Source organism: Cervus elaphus, chromosome 14, assembly GCF_910594005.1.
Source record: "Cervus elaphus chromosome 14, mCerEla1.1, whole genome shotgun sequence".
NCBI lineage: Eukaryota > Metazoa > Chordata > Mammalia > Artiodactyla > Cervidae > Cervus > Cervus elaphus.
Window position 1 is genome coordinate 12,715,143 of NC_057828.1, and position 11,614 is coordinate 12,726,756.

The 11,614-nt window shown below is 36.7% G+C and overlaps 1 non-coding gene across 1 annotated transcript; it reads right to left on the minus strand.

Annotated features, from left to right (window-relative positions):
* Nucleotides 1-2,685: 2,685 nt before the first annotated feature.
* TRNAK-UUU lies at nucleotides 2,686-2,758 on the minus strand. Its single transcript has one exon. It is a non-coding gene; the product is annotated as a tRNA-Lys (tRNA).
* Between the last annotated feature and the right edge of the window lie 8,856 nt (nucleotides 2,759-11,614).

An 11,614-nucleotide genomic window follows, 5' to 3' on the forward strand; every position in this document is an offset into this window, starting at 1 on the left:
GTCACTCTTGCCCCAAATCCCTTGTGACCAGAGCTCAACTGCTTGTGGGGCATTTTTGTTGTTGTTCAGTCACTAAGTCTCATCTGACTCTTTGTGACCCCATGGACAGTAGAATGCCAGGCTCCTTTGTCGTTCACTATCTCCCGGATTTGCTCAAATTCTTGTCCATTGAGTATGTGATGTTATCTAACCATCTCATCCTCTGCTCCCTTCCTTCCTCTTTTGCCTTCAATAGTCATACATCAGTCATTTCAGTCAGTTCAGTCGCTCAGTCATGTCTGACTCTTTGCGACTTTTCTGGAACTTCCTTGCTTTTTCGATGATCCAGCAGATGTTGGCAATTTGATCTCTGGTTCCTCTGCCTTTTCTAAAACCAGCTTGAACATCTGGAATTTCTCGATTCACGTATTGCTGAGGCCTGGCTTGGAGAATTTTGAGCATTACTTTACTAGTGTGTGAGATGAGTGAAATTGTGCGGTGGTTTGAGCATTCTTTGGGATTGCCTTTCTTAGGGACTGGAATGAAAATTGACCTTTTCCAGTCCTGTGGCCACTGCTGAGTTTTCCAAATTTGCTGGCATATTGAGTGCAGCACTTTCCCAGCATCTTTCAGGATTTGAAATAGCTCAACTGGAATTCTGTCACATCCACTAGCTTTGTTCCTAGTGATGCTTTCTAAGGCCCACTTGACTTCACATTCCAGGATGTCTGACTCTAGGTGAGTGATCACACCATTGTGATTATCTGGGTCATGAAGATCTTTTGTGTACAGTTCTTCTGTGTATTCTTGCCACCTCTTCTTAATAGTTTCTGCTTCTGTTAGGTCCATACCATTTCTGTCCTTATTGAGCCCATTTTTGCACGAAATGTTCCCTTGGTGTCTCTAATTTTCTTAAAGAGATCTCTAGTCTTTTCCGTTCTATTGTTTTCCTCTATTTCTTTGCATTGATCGCTGAGGAAGGCTTTCTTATCTCTCCTGGCTATTCTTTGGAACTCTGCATTCAAATGGGAATATCTTTCCTTTTCTCCTTTCCTTTTTGCTTCTATTCTTTTCACAGCTATTTGTAAGGCCTCCTCAGACAACAATTTTGCCTTTTTGCATTTCTTTTCCATGGGGATGGTCTTGATCCCTGTCTCCTGTACAATATCATGAACCTCTGTCCATAGTTCATCAGGCTCTCTGTCTATCAGATCTAGTCCCTTAAATCTATTTCTCACTTCCACTGTATATTCATAAGGGATTTGATTTAGGTCCTACCTGAATGGCATAGTGGTTATCCCTACTTTCTTCAGTTTAAATCTGAATTTGGCAATAAGGAGTTCATGATCTGAGCCACAGTCAGCTCTCAGTCTTGTTTTTGCTGACTGTATAGAGCTTCTCCATCTTTGGCTGAACAGAATATAATCAATCTAATTCCGGTGTTGGCCATCTGGTTATATCCATGTGTAGAGTCTTCTCTTCTGTTGTTGGAAGAGGGTGTTTGCTATGACCAGTGCATTCTCTTGGCAAAACTTGATTAACCTTTGCCCTGCTTCATTCCGTACTCCATGGCCAAATTTGCCTGTTACTCCAGGTGTTTCTTGACTTCCTACTTTTGCATTCCAGTCCCCTATAATGAAAAGGACATCTTTTTTGGGTGTTATTTCTAAAAGTCTTGTAGATCTTCACAGAACAGTTCAACTTCAGCTTCTTCAGTGTTACTGGTTGGGACATAGGCTTGGATTACTGTTATATTGAATGGCTTGCCTTGGAAATGAACAGAGATCATTCTGTCGTTTTTGAGATTGCATCCAAGTACTGCATTTTGGACTCTTTTGTTGACAATGATGGCTACTCCATTTTTTTTAAGGGATTCCTGCCCACAGTAGTAGATATAATGGCCAATTCACCATTGAGTGAATTGAGTGACCATGAGTTAAATGCACCCATTCCAGTCCATTTTAGTTTGCTGATTCCTAGAATGTCGACATTCACTCTTGCCATCTCCTATTTGACTATTTAAATCTAGTATTGAACTATAATTCTGATTTGATGACTTTAATCCTGATTTGATATTTGAGCTCTATTTTTTTATCTTTAACTATCAACTCTACATATTCACTTGAATGATTATATATGCATGTCAAATATTCCCAAAACAGGATATTCATTTTCCCATCCCCTCCCAATGCTCTAATTGAAGTCTCAAGCTAAATTTAGAATACGTGTTATCTATACAATGGCAACCCACTCCAGTATTCTTGCCTGGAAAATCCAAAGGACAGAGAAGCCTGGCAAGCTGCAATCCATAGAGTTGCAAAAGAGTTGCATGTGACTTATTGACTAAACAACAATTCATTACTGAGGACATAAATTCAAAGGTCTTCTATCTTCTATTCACTCTCTCAGGCTTCTTTATCAACCAACCTTTAGCTGTGAGTAAACATTTTATTATTCAGCAGTTTCTTTACCACTATTCTAATCCAAGCCACCATGCAAGTGAAAAGTGAAAGTCACTCAGTCATGTCTGACTCTTTGTGACCCCATGGACTATACAGTCCATGGAATTCTCCAGGCCAGAATACTGGAATGGTTAGTCATTCCCTTCTCCAGGGGATCTTCCCAACCCAGGGATCGAACCCAGGTCTCCCACATTGCAAGCAGATTCTTTACCAGCTGAGCCACCAGGGCAGCTCAGGTTAACATTGCCCAAACAGGGACTTGAACCCTGGACCCTCAGATTAAAAGTCTGATGCTCTACTGACTGAGCTATCTGGGTTTTCCCCTAAATAATTTAAAAGGCACCTGTTAAACTATCTCTTTCCTCTTGTGTGCTGCAGTCAATTTCCCCATTGCTTATAGATACTTTACATCATATTAAACCATTATTTTACAAAAAATAATAAAAAGACAAACAAATCAAAATGCAAAAAACTACAAAGCAACATGTTACTATCCTCCCTTAGATAAAATCCAAAGTCTTTATTGTGGATTTCATGACTCAGTTGTCTGTCTCATCCATCAAAGGGAAGTTAAATCCTCTTGCTCCTGCCATGATGGCCATGCTGTTTTCCTGTTATTTAAACACATCAATCTTCTTCCCACCTCAGGTTGTTTGTATTTGCTGTTCAAATTCCTGCAAAGCCATTATTAGTTGATGGTCCCTGTTTATCAGTGTGGTCAGCTCTACTCAGTCAGGAGTTCCTACATAACAAGGGACATTTCCTTCCTTCTTTTCCCTTTCCTGTCCCTTTCTTCTTCTCTGTACTCTTTCCTTCCTCCAGGCCCTCTACCGCATGTTTTGATCTGAATAACATCTGAAATTGCTTAGTGACTTTTGAAGTTCACCTGTCCCAGTTGAAGGCAGAGCGTGCTTCCTAATGATTTTTGTTGTTTAGTCATTAAGTTGTGTCCAACTCTTTTGTGACCCCATGAACTGTAGCCCACCAGGCTCCTCTGTCCACAGGATTTCCCGGACAAGAATACTAGAGTAGATTGTCATTTCCTTCCCAAGGGGATCTTCCCAACCCAGGGGTTGAACCCGTGTCTCCTGCATTGGCATGCAGTTTCTTTCCCCCTGAGCCACCTGGGAAGCCTGCTTCCTAATATAGTAAAACTCAGATATTTCTTGCCAGTTTTCTGCAGTCTGTATTGATTTAATTTTAGCTAATTGGATTCACTCACTTTGAATCAGCTGATCTAGCAACTCTCAGGACAATGGAAAACACATTCTGAGAGGAGTAGCAGCAGCAATCCCAGGTTTTCTGGGTCTGAGGCACCAGTAGGGCCAGGGAGAGCCATGTGTCAGGGCACTAATTCCACATCCTCACTTTGGCTGCGGTTGTGTCTGGCTCGGTTTGCTGAGCCCAGTTCTCCAGGTTCTCAGGAATCCTCTGAGTCCCAAACATCTGTACCCATTTTCTGCTTAGATGAGAGGCAGCTTCAGGTGCTTGTCAATAGACACCTCAGCTGTCATTCGCTATCCCCCTGTTCAATTTCATATTCTTCAGAGAAAGTATTACTATCTAAAATCCTCTTATTTATTGATGTGTGCATTTTTTGCAGATTTTCAATTTTTTATTTTAAGTCTGTCACGGCAGTAAGAAAACACTCAAATTTTAAACACAGAAAAGAGAGACACATTGTATGTTCTTTTCTATATAGTCTCCTCCCTGCATTTTGGTTTGGGAAAAAAAGAAAAAATGTGCCTCTTTTGAGGATCCAGTATATTTTTTAAATTGTCATTAAAATAAATCTTAACAATTGAACTTTTTTTATTGTGATCAAGTGACAGGGCAAGGTATTACAGCTTTAATTTAGATAATTAATTTTTATTTGCCACTTTTTCCCTTAATTGAATTATATTCAATTTTCTTGTGTGTAGTTTAGAAGTTATTTCAGTGTTCTTAAATAATAAATGAAGCCATTATTTAATTATTGCACTGTCTTATGTTTCTATATCCTTCCATATCTCTCTAACAATGTGGCATAATGAAATTGTAAAAGGAAATCGACAAACTTAAAAACATATATAGTCTTCGCTGGTGACTCAGAGGGTACAGCGTCTGCCTACAATGCGGGAGCCCCGGGTTTGATCCCTGGGTCGGGAAGATCCCGTGGAGAAGGAAATGGCAACCCACTCAAGTATTCTTGCCTGGAAAATTCCATGGTTGTAGAAGCCTGGTGGGCTACAGTTCATGGGGTCACAAAGAGTCGGACACAACTAAGCGACTTTGCTTACACTTATGCACTTATAAAAACATACAAAAATAGTAAACTTTGAACAAGGACACACTAAATTCCAGATATTTACTCTATTTTTGAAATAGTAAGGTCCTATATTTTAAGTTCTGCACATAGTGTCCTTCTTGCAGTTTTTTTTCCCTGATATATGTTGGGTTTTTAATATTCACCTGTATTTTAAACCTGAAATTATTCATGTGGTGTTATAGACCACAGACGAAGTCTATGTAAAACACTTCATGGTAAATTGTACGTGTGTCAGGTCGCCTTTGCCCTACTCCTCATACACAGGGAGACATGATAAGAGCCAAGTCAATTATCCTACATGAGGAGATGGCAGGAGATGAAGATAAATGATTCTTCTCTGCTTATAAAGAGAAAAGAGGAGGTGGGTTTCATTCCCTTCTTAAGGAAATCTCTCTGGAAACTTAATGGCCTGAAGTCTATCTTCAGCCTTTTGCTATATGAGTGAAGTGTTCCAGGAATCAGATGACCCCAGATTTCTCTAAGGTTTTTTTTTTTTTTTTTTTAATTTATTTATTTATTTTTTTCAGTGGGTTTTGTCATACATTGACATGAATCAGCAATAGATTTACACGTATTCCCCATCCCGATCCCCCCTCCCCCCTCCCTCTCCACCCGATTCCTCTGGGTCTTCCCAGTGCACCAGGTTCTAAGTTTTATAACTAACTGATGTCTCTAAATTCTGGGCTTCCTTCCCTTAGAAAGAAACTTAGTTTTCCAGTCTTCCTGGCACCTAGGAATCTTGTCTAGCCAGACTGCAACCATTTGCCTTATTGTTGTTATATAGTCACTAAGTCATGTGCACTCTTTGTGACCCCATGGATGATAGAACATCAGGCTCCTCTGTCCTCCACTGTCTCCTGGAGTTTGATCAAATTCAGGTCCGCTGAGTTGGTGATGCTATCTAACCACCTCATCCTCTGCCACTCTCTTCTTCTTTTGCCTTCAATCTTTCCCAGCATCAGGGTCTTTTTCAATGAGTTGGCTCTTTGCATCAGTTGGCCAAACTATTGGAGCTTCTGTTTCAGCGTCAGTCCTTTTAATGAAGATTCAGGGTTGATTTCCTTTAAGATTGACTGGTTTGATCTCCTTGCAGTCCAAGGGACGCTCAAGAGTCTTCTCCAACATCACAGTCCAAAAGTGCCATTCCTTGGCACTTAGCCTTCTTTATGGTCCAACTCTCATATCCATACATTACTACTGGAAAACCATAACTTTAACTATAAGGATCTTTCTCAGCAAAGTGAAGTATTTGCTTTTTAATACACTGTCTAGGTTTATCAAGCTTTCCTTCCAAGAAGCAAACATCTTAATTTCATGGCAGTAGTCACCATCACCATGATTTTGGAGCCCCCCCAAAATAAAATCTGTCATTGTTTCCAGTTTTTCCCCTTCTATTTGTCATGAAGTGACTAGGTAGATGTCATGATCTTCATTTTTTGAATGCTGAATTTCAAGCCAGCTTTTTCACTCTCCTCTTTCACCCCTCATCAAGAAGCTCTTTAGTTCCTCTTCACTTTCTTCCATTAAAGTGGTATCTTCTATGTATCTGAGATTGTTACTATTTCTTCCAGTAATCTTGATTCCAGCTTGTGAGTCATCCATCATTGGCACTTTCAGGAAAAAAAAGATAATGTTTTATCCTTTTGGATGAGATTAATTAACCAGATAATGGCTACAGATCTATTTCTCATGGTATGTCAAGGTATTTCAAGGGAAAATGAAATCAGTCTCCAGCTTTATAGCACATATGTTTCCATGTCCCAGAAAACCTGAGCTTTCAGCAGGAACTTTGAAAAATCCAGGAAACATTATTTCATTATAATATCTTTCCTACCACCACTCTGTCATTATATACAGGATTTTCCTAAGTCAGTCACCTTTTAATTTCAGAGATTGTCTTGTCTAATTTTGTGAATTATGAGCAATAATAAATACATGACTTATTCTAAATAGATGTACAATTGGTTTAAGTGACAAGACACATGGAAAGAGTAAAATAATATTAGAAATAATTCAGCATGCAAAAATATTATAATATTATATAATATAATAGTACATAGTTAAATGTCAAAATGAAGATAGCAAATGTTATATAAGAAAACATAATGGAAATATTACCTTGTTAGATTCAGTGTGGGTATCTAGAATGTTAATATACACTTCTATTTTTATATTTATTAGTATGCTCTGTAATGTCAAGATCATTCTGTGTAGGCATCTGTTATATTTGACAGATCATTTAAGGGGATTTTATTTTATTTCCATTTCTTTTATTTATGACTTATACAAACTTAGAGATCTAAGCACTGACTCTTAAATTTATTTAAATCAAAGAAATTGAGTTATTTTATCCCAAACAGTACTTAACATGATTTATATTGAAATCTAATGTTCAAGATTATTCTAAAAGTAGTGAGTAGGACAAATTAATAATGCTTATAAAATAATGTGGACTACTTTTACAAAATAGCTAAGTGATCACTGCTAGATAAATTCAAGGAAGGGTGGGACAACCACTTGGCAGAAATGTTGTAATGTTCTAGAATACATATATTGGGTTCTTAATATTCACCTTTATTAAATTATTTAAATTAATGTATGCATACTTGCCACGTCCAACTCTTTGTGACCCCGTAGATTGTAGCCCACCAGAATCCTTTGTCCATGGGACTTTCCAGGCAAGAATACTGGAGTGGATTGTCATTTTCTCCTCCAGGGGATCTTCTGACCCAGGAATGGAACTTGAATCTCCTGTGTCTCCTCCATTGCAGGCATATTCTTTACCCGCTGAACCAAATTAACATAGAGAAATATTAAACCAAAATAGATATATCACTAAAGAGAATTCGAAAAGCTGAAAAAGATTTTAATTTGATGATGTCCAACCACACTTCTAGACCTATGATTATAATAGATGAATTATACTTTTATGTTAAAAAATCCTTTATATTCAAATCTTAACAATCAGTTGGTACAGTGTGTTGCCACTCTTTAATTCACAGAAGAAAGCTGGTAACACCAAAATATTTAATCTTTATACTTCTTGAGTGCCAAACACTATACTAGTGATGCATATTAAAGGAAATCATTAAGAAGGAGACTGCCTCAGTACTTCAAATAATTCTCACAGGATTTAATAAAAACATTTTTTTTAATGGATCGTTTTTTTTAGAGTCTTTGGTGGATTAGTTACAATGTTGCCTCTGTTTTATGTTTTGTGTTTTTGACCATGAGGCATGTGGAAACTTCTCTCCCTGACCAGGCATCATGTTCCCCATTTTGGAAGGCGAAGTCTCAACCACTGAACCACCAGGGATAGCCTTCATAGGATTTCTGCATCTTTGCTGCCACTGCCTTATCATTATACTTTCTTCTAATATGATATATCTTCTCAACTATATAAACTTGCATAGTCTCTGACCACAAAGTTTCTGATATTACACTAAGGAATTTAGTTAGTGATTTAAACTTTTGTCCTGAAAATAAAGTCAGAGCAGACTGTTTAAGTCTAAATTAAAGTTTTAAACATTGAAATACCTTATTTATTGTAATTAATGCTCTCATTTCCCAGATGCCTTTATCCTTAAATAAGCATATGCAGCATGGTGAGGAAAAAATAAAACATGATCCATACAGTTAGATGACTTAATTTCAAATATCAAAAAATATTATTATCAAAGTGCCCTAAGGTAATGTATTTAATGCTTCAGGTCCTCATCTCTAAAATGGAAATAATACCTACTGCACCAAGCCAAACCATGATTATGCACATAAAATACATCACTTAGTTCCTGGCACATGTTAACATTTAATATACGGAAATACTTAAAATATTCTGAATTGAAACTCTATATTAGTTTTCCCACTCACTCTTTCCACATTCATATGTGTTCATGATCCAATTCAATAAGTAAACTGAAAAGAAGGAAAAACCACACTGACTTCTAGAATAGGAAAAAAAAAAAGTCACAGCATTAAAATTTAAAGACAATTAATTTGGATTACATACAATTTTAGAAAAAGAGTAAAGTCCAAATATAAAATTAAAAGGTAGATAGTTCCTCTTTGCCTTGGAAAGACATAGTTTACCATCACTCAGATAGATATAGCAGGAGGACTTGTATGATGGGTCAATGGTTAAGACTCTAGACTGTAAATGCAGAGGGTATAGGTTTGGGCCCTGGCCAGGAAACTAAGATACGGCATGCCATGTGGCATGGCATAGCCAAAAAACTTAATTAATTAATTAATAATAAAATCTAGCAGAGAGGAAAATTAAATCAAATTAGCATAGAGTTTTAGAAAAGGGGAGGCAAATAGGATCAGGCTGAATTATATATGGTAGAGCTGTCCCTGAGGATTCACAGTAGAAAGAGCTACTTCATAACTGAGCTTTTTAAGTGCAAATGCATAAGCAGAACTGGGCAAGGAATAGTGATCTGCTAAACACAAGGAATAAATATAAAGAATGCCAAATGAAATTTGAATTTCAAATTAGCACCTTTTTTTTTTTTAAATTTTAGTATAAGTATGCCCTGTGAAGCTTTGAGGACATATTTGTACTAAAAGAAGATATTAGTTATTTATCTGAAATTCATATTTAGCTAGATAGCCTACATTTTACCTGGTAACCCTGTAAGGGAAACCACAATACCATTCCCCCAAAATACAAAATTATAATTTATTATTAAATTAATCACCAATTTTTATCTAATTTTGTATTTTCAATTTTGATCTTATTTTGTGATATAATGAATTTTATATTAATTTTCTCTTTCCCAAGATGATAAATAATTTTGCATTGATATAGAAAGGATTTAGTTTCAAAATGCATGTATTGTCACAGAAAGTCCTCATGTAATTCAATCTGTATACTCTTTAATCACAGAAAAAATAAAGAATCTTTGGTTACTATTTTTTATGAAAAAACTTTGAGACACTGAGAAAGTAAAATGAAAACCTGAATATTTATATTAAACTCACTTTAAACATTGTATGATTTCAAGTTAAAGTTATTGCTATTCCAAAAGAGGTAATACTTAAACTGACTTATATGACCGTAAGTAAAGGCTTTCCTATTTTCTTATTTCTCTTAGTGACTCTGGTGTTCTATTTCCTTTTTGAGAATGTGTGTTTAGAAACTTTTGTTTTATCCCCTATTTCACATAAACTTTCAGACTTTCAGATATTTAACTTTTTACTATTAATTTTGAAGGCTGGGCTTGTCAATGAACCTCAGTGAATGTTACTTGTCCATCCATAATGTAAGGGAGATATGTGTATCCATTCTAATGCACCATAAAACAATGCTTTTCCTTACAATTCTAAATACAAAGTAAATTGTGTCTTAAGTCTGAATTAGGAGTTTCAAATTTTTTCTATAAAGGTCCAGAGAATAAATATTTCTGGTTTCATGGTTCTCATGGTCTCTCTAGGAACTACTGGAGGAGGGCAGTGGAGGTATGGGAAAAAAGAGAAGTCGAGGACCAGAAGGAGAACCTCTGATCCTGGGCGTAACCAATCATGCAAACTCCCTATTTGCATAGGGTGTAACCCGAGGAAAACACACACCATTCCCTAATTGGTTCTGTGCATAACCAATCAAGTGAATACTGGTGCCAATCACACTTCAGGAGGAGGAAACAGAAAGTATAAAAAGGGAAGACAAGAGGAATACTGGTTTCTTCAGGGGTCAGCCTGCCTTGTGTCTGGGAATCTGGCTGCCGGCTTTTGACTGCCTATTTCCCACTTGAGCTATAATTGAGCTGTTAACTAGTTTGTTATTAGGAATGTGGCCTGCTGCCTGCTTAATAAAATCCTGCCTGAGGAGCTACAAGTGGCCCATCCTTCAAATCTTTGTTATAACCAGACAAGAATGGAGGGGGAGGAGTATACCAACCCAACATTTATGTCAGTATTCCAATAAAATTCTATTTAAGAAACAAGAACATTCACCTGGATATACTTTATTATAAACATTTCAAAAATAATTCATTAGAGAGATACAGTACATGTTCAGTTGGCCCAGGTATTTCATTTTCTTTCCTGTCTTTCTCTCTAAACATGTTTTGATCATCTTTTGTTTCTTCTCCACTTAAGATACAAACTCTTGCCGCTCCAGCCCCATGTCTGATTCATACCAATCCTTTTACTAGAATAAGTCTGCTGTAAACAGTAAAACAAACAACTAAACTAACTTCCTGAGTTTCCTTGATAGCTCAGCTGGTAAAGAATCCGCCTGCAATGCAGGAGACCCCGGTTTGATTCCTAAGTTGGGAAGATCCCCTGGTGAAGGGAACAGCTACCCACTCCAGTATTCTGGCCTGGAGAATTCCATGGGCTATATAGTCCATGGGGTTGCAAAGAGTCTGACATAACTGAGTGACTTTCACTTAAACTAACAAACATAAAATGCATGAAATCATATGACATCTATCATGTATCACTGTTCATGATGTTCTCTAGCTTTTGTAATGAGCAATTTAGGCAACTTAAGTACCTTGGCAAACCAGCAGATAAAAAAGCAAAGTATAAACACCAGGCATATGTATGAATTATATTTGAATTCACACATAAATGAATTCATATATATACATATATATATACATATATATATATGTTAAATGTTACTTATGAGAGATAAACCATGTAAAATGCTTAGCATAGTATGGAGTACATATTAATGTTTCTGATAAAAGAATGTACCTATTTTTAGATTCTGAAAGTAATTATGAAGTATTATATTTGGAATATATTGATGTTTAATTTAGAAAAAACAAGTCACTTCTTAGGCATGTAAATTTCATCAGTTTCTCGCACTTACCCACCTTTCCCTTTTTTTTTGCCCAGTTCATACTACCCAATA